We start from the raw sequence: 6,528 nt of genomic DNA, 5'->3' as shown, positions 1-6,528 counted from the left end.
TAATCCTTGACCATGAATAAACTTGTTCCTTTTTTCCCGAGTGGCGGCTGGTGGTTTTAATAAAGTTTGGCTATTCAGAAAAACTGCATTATCAACACAGAATGTTGACATTAATTTAGACATGTATTTTTTTGTGACTAAATCAAAAAATAACTAATTATATTTAACTATCCAGCACAAATTTTTTTTTGGCACAAAAGAATAGTTTTTTATTTTATTTTTTTTACATGGGGTGGATAATATATGAGATAAAGCATTCGATAAATGTTAGTTATTAACAAGTAGCTAAAATTAATGAATACCACAAAAGTATTGAAAGCTACCCAACAATAAGATTTTTTATTCAAGTAAACACCCGGAGCCGAAACTACAGATAGGAAATAAACACACCAAGATTACACTGTAATGAATTACAATTGTATCTTCACACACATAAGAAATAATTAAAAAACTAAATCACCATGAATTAAAAAATTGGGACTAAATTGACAAAATATCCTTCAAGGTAGTAAATTAGGGCAAACTCCAGAATTGATCTCACCAAAGGGCACTGTCTCTTGCACATTACCAGCCACCATTGAGTCCATCAATAATTGACTTTGCAAAATGTCATCACCATTAATAGGTATCCCAACATGTCCATGACCCATAATTGCCATTTCTTCGCTCCTAGATGCTGCTGGAGGTGGTAGTGGCACTGTTGCCGCCAAACGTCTACCAATGTCCTTCAAATTATGGTCAATCAACCAAGTAAGATAACTCAAATCAACCGTTTACATATTGTCGTGCACAACTCTACCTTCATTGAGACAATGAGATATGAGTATTGTCATCTCTTGCTCCCTATTTTCTTTTCTTTGTTTCTTCAATTTCTCTTCAGCCTTCAGAACCCTTTGTGTCAAGAAAGTCTCTTGGTTCATCATTTTCTTGCACTTTTGAAACTCGTGCATCGTCATGAATTTTGAGAGCACGGATTGGACCCCCTCTGGTGAAGGCCAAATCTCTGGCTGAGGCTCATAAGGGCCATACACTATGGCACAGGCTTCAATGCCACAGAGGGTGCTAAGTTCAGCAACCTTTTTCAATAGACCCTTTCTTCTTTTCTTGTATGATTCTTTCCTTGCGGCATCATTGACAATGAAGGCAAGTTTAACCTTACTTCTAGCCATGGTTGTGGTAAGAGCGAAGGACAAAGAAAATTGAAAGAAAAAAAAACAGCTGATTGTTGTGGTATTTCTTGTTGTGAGTAATGACTCGTTAATTTTTGTTTATATAGACCAATTTGATATGCATGGTTTGATTTCAAGATGATATTTGGTGTATGTGTGACTCATTTCCAACTAGCATTTGAACGGTAAAATATCACATTATTGACATACCATCCAGGGAGGATGTAAAAAAGCAATTGCATTTATGGCATTCAATTTATAAATTTAGAGTATGGTAAATAATTCAAATGACACAGCTGGTATGATATTATCTTATGTATCAAAAATCTTATTGTGTTTGAACGGATGTATCACAACTCTTCTCTTTATAGATTCATGCACATAAATAGATTCTAATAGGATTTCATTTTACCGTTAGTTATTCTTTTTTTAAAAGTAGCCGTTAGTTTTAAATATCATATATTAAAAGTATAATATATTTTTTTGGTAGAAATATTAATAGTATAATATGGTATAAAAGGAGCCGTTATGGTATTATATATTTATAGTATATTAATAAAAATATTGCGGGGAGTTTATTAATACAAATTTTTTTTGAAGGATATTAATACAAATTTTAAAGTGCTTTAATTTTTTGACCAAAAAAATTTATGTGTTTATTTTTTTTGGTAACAATAAGTGTTTGTTGTTTGATTGATAATCTTTAGAAACCAATTTTCGGATATAATAATTTAATGCATATACACAATCAATGAAATTCTATTTTATTTTCTCTATCAATCATAATCGTTCGATCACATGATCCTAATCATAATTGATTTTATTAAAATTTTGTAATTTTACTTTGTTTTGGTACAAAAAAGGATTAATGGCCTATATTGTAACACCCTATTTCCCGATGATAATTATAAAATAATAAGAATAAATTTAATAATTAGGATTGTTACAAAATTTCAAAGAATATCACATAACAACATAAATTTTCTTTTTAAAATAATAATTCCACAATGGAAGGACAATCCTCCGATCTCATTATTAAAATTTTCTCTTGTCATTCAACATCGAGATAGAAATAACAATGGTTCTCAAGATTTAAACTTAAAGATAAATAAATCCAACATCGACCCCAACCCTGGTGTTACATATCAGAGTTCGTATCCGACTACAAGTTTAATCATCATTAAAATAAATTTGACCGAAGATAATTTCCATAGCAACCTTCAAGGCGTCCCCCAACTAGATCTCATCGTCCTAAGTATTTATACCCCACGGGTATAAACTTCATAAATACAACAACAATAAAGGGGTGAGAAATCCAGCTATAACATTGGAAAAGCAAGCAATTTAATAAGCGTCAGAAAAATATAGTCACTATTATCACATTGTCTCGACAGCCATTATGTATAATCTTTTCATTTCTCATATCACTACAAAACATAGACATCGTCATTCTCATCATTATTGTAATATAACATCATTATTTCCCACCATAGTAATTTCTTTACACACACACACACACACACACACACACACATATATATATATATATATATATATATATATAATATTAATCGTCATCACTCTCTGTCACAGTTATAGGACTCCTCATCATTACTCTCTATCATCCGATTTTATGACAACCTTATCTCTTCATTAATCCACACCTTACGCGTGACTCATTCTACGTCAACATCCCTTTATATTATTTTATTATTCATCTCACAGACGTACTCTTATCTTTCATTTATTCTAGGCCCTCTATATTTACCTATTCATTATCATTGCATAACATCTCCTCTCTTTACAACTAGGTCCTACCTCACCATCGTCATTAACTCCTTCATATTTATTCTTCTCAATAAAACGACTTCATATCTTATTACTTTGTTCTCATGTTTGTAGTCATCTATGCATCGTCCATTCCCCTAATCTTAACTTCGTTCTAATTTAAAGTTATTATCTCACCTTATCATTAATTTCAACTTCAGTAACTCTCCTCACTAAGACTACAATTATAATTCAAGGTTTCATTCTCTCGATACTAGTTGTTATTGTTATCGTAAACCATTATAACTATTACCACTCCTATCGTAAACAATTATAATTACAGGTTTCATTCTCTTCTAATTGATCCCTTTCTTATTCATCGTTATCATCACTCCTATTATATTTCATTACTTAATATACAACTCCTTATCTTCCCTTACATTTTTCTTAACAATCCTCTCATCGTGTACAATCATCTAAATTAGACTTCTATATTCTCTATTCATTTTTACGCCTTATACGGTACTATCTAACATTCATCTTAAGTTCTTTAACTACCTTGGCTCTTTTATTCTTTCACTTAACGGTATTCCTAAACTCATTATTGGTTTAAAGAGACTATGTTTAACATCATCAGTTACTCGAAAAAGCACCTACTTCATATCCCCTTTCATCATTGTCTTATACCCCTTTTACTAAATCGTGTGTTTTTAGACTCACCACTTACCCACACTATTTGCTCTATTAAATTCTTGTCTTATTAAATTTAGTTAAATGGATATCTTTTCTCACCGTTATTATCATCAGCGAACTTACCCAATGCTTTAACTCTACTAACAAAATAACCCACTTCATCATTTACTCGTCACCCTAAACAAGATACGTCATCGGTATTACTCGCCATTCACAAACATCATCTATTACATCATTCATCATCACCATTCAACAATTATCATCTCAGCATAGATCTTCATCATACGACAGTAACCTCTCATCATTAAACAACATCTTACACAATCATATGTACACATCACATTCCTTTGTTGTTCATTATTGCATTTTGGAATCTACTCTCGTCATTCGTTCTCTCCATTACTACATCTTTCATCCTATCTAATAGTATACCCCATTCTCCATTCTAGTTTAAGTGTTTAACTCTCTAATAATATTCCTCGTAGCGTCATCCGTAGTATTTATCACTTCCTAATGCCAAGCAATCTTGACATTCTTATATTCACATAGGCTACTATCGTCGGTTCATATTTAAGCTTCTTACTATCCTGAGGTAATCACTTCAATTTATGCTCGAACAAACTCCCTCATCTATATATGTAATTTAGGGGTCCTTACATTTACTTTACAAACTAATGGATTTCTTAAAATCACTATTACTTTTATGGATGTTGAAGAGTCCACTAAGAGGATTGTACTGAAACTTCATTAACAACACATCATGACGCAGGTGCGGTGTTTAAATCATAACTCAAGTTCTAGGGGGACTAATGGATTCCCAACAATGGGAAATGAAAAAAAAACTTTTATCTACATATTCTAGACGGAAAATGGTGGAAAAGTTTATTTTCTTATGGCTGGTAGAGGTGCACGACTGTGCTAACCTATGTGTGGTATTTTGATCATAACGCACTTTGTGTCTATCTGATTGAGATGAAACCAAATCCATTGCAAAGCTGACATCCATACCTACAACGTTTATGAAGATAACTAAGCTCAATTCGGAGGTGAAAATGGTCACAAGGTTGGTTTTTCCAAGTCTGGACAAGGTGCACGACTGTGTTGACCAATGTGTAGTTTTTTATTCATAACTTAAGTTGTGGAGGTCTGATGGAGGTGAAACCAGAGCCATTGGAAAGCTAACATCCCTAACTACAACTTTCTTGAGGACACCTAAGCTTGACTCAGAGCATAAAGTGGTTAAAAAGGTAGTTTTTCTAATCCTAGATACGGTGTACGACCGTGCGCCCCTAGCACAACAAAAACGTGGAATGGTGAGCATGGACCGTGCCTACAAGTGGCACAACCGTGCGTTTGTTTCAGTATCATGTTTCTGGTGTTCTAATTCAGAACATTAAAGACCTCCTGAAATCTATAAATTTCTCTCTTCAGCATTCGCCTAGAGAAGGCAATCAGTGTACGGATTTCATGGCCAAACAAACTTGGAGATTTGAATGACGTCAACTTGTCTATCCATACTTCCCCTCCAGAGGGTATGTTATCTCTGCTCAGGACGGATGAATTAGGATCTCATTTTATTAGGCACTAGTTGTTCTTTTTTTTTATCTGTTATCATCTACAGTGACACAATTGGTATTCAAAACCATACTGGTGTTCCAAAAACCTTACCAACAACATGTATATTAACAAAAACCTTACCAAAAAACCTTATCAACAAGAAACATTATGAGGTTGTCAAGAAAAATACGAAAAACATACAAGATAATATAAAGTTCTAACACTACGCCTCAAACTAAACTTAGTAAGTTTTAAGCTTGTTACAAATTAACCCTGAAAATAAGCTACATTAGCCGATAGCATAACCAATGAAAAGCATCAACCAAAGTGAGTTATCAACGTAGTCGGAGCGAGCAGTAAGAACCATCAACAAACAACCAGCCAAAGAAAGAAACCATCCAATCAGAAGAACAATGTCAAACCAGACCGAACAAAAGAACCGGGAGAAGCAATCATATAGAAGAACCAATAGAAAGAGGATCAACGAAACAGAAGAATCAAAAGGGAAGAATCAGAAGGGAAAGAAACAATCAATTAGAAGAATAAAAGGAGAGAGAAGAAATAAATCACAAGAATCAAAAGGGAGAGAAGCAATCATTCAGAAGAATCAAAAGGAGGGGAGACACAATCAATCAGAAGAATCAAGAAGGGAAGAAGAAATCAATCAAAAAAATCAAAAGCGGGAGAAGCAATCAACCTGATGAATCAATAGGGCGATATACAATCAAACAGAAGAGAAAAAAACAGAGAGTGAGAAGCAACCAAGATAAAAAAAAACCAACACTAAGAAAAACAACCAATCAAAAAAAAACCAAAAGAGAGAGAGACAATTAAAGAGAAGAATCAAACGAGCCAGAAATTCAAATGGTGCTTTTCAAATCCACCAATTACATTGCGCAACTCCATATGTGAAGAACTCATTAAACTTGTTAAATTCACCGAACCTTTTTATTTTTAAATCCAAAACAAAACAAGAACAAGGAATTCAAATGCACCAAATCTAATGGGTATCGAAATAACTCCAAGGTGAACAAGGTTGACAAATGCTTCACAAATTGTAATTCAACCAATATCCAAAAGCCGTCATGGACGAAAAACCGAACAAAACAAATTCACATAAACTAAATACTACTCCCACCGGTCCTATTTACAAGAAACAATTTACTTTTTAGATACATTAAATAATTTATGTATTTGGTTTAGGTTCTAAACTAGATACAGACATTATTCAATGTATCTAAAACGTCAATTTTCTCTTGTAAATAGGACCGGAAGGAGTAAGAACAAACACACCTAAACATTCCCAAACTTGTTGGGAGCTTAATAGCCGGAAGCAAACCAA

At 33.3% G+C, this 6,528-nt stretch overlaps 1 pseudogene; it reads right to left on the bottom strand.

The window, feature by feature from the left end:
- Positions 1 to 350: 350 nt before the first annotated feature.
- LOC146927574 (agamous-like MADS-box protein AGL80 pseudogene) lies at positions 351 to 1,222 on the bottom strand (annotated as a pseudogene).
- Positions 1,223 to 6,528: the final 5,306 nt, after the last annotated feature.

This window comes from Medicago sativa, chromosome 4 (genome assembly GCF_051527215.1).
Source record: "Medicago sativa cultivar Bolivia chromosome 4, Bolivia_mono, whole genome shotgun sequence".
NCBI lineage: Eukaryota > Viridiplantae > Streptophyta > Magnoliopsida > Fabales > Fabaceae > Medicago > Medicago sativa.
Note: the sequence above shows the minus strand (reverse complement) of the source record. Positions and strands in the feature narration are given on the sequence as shown.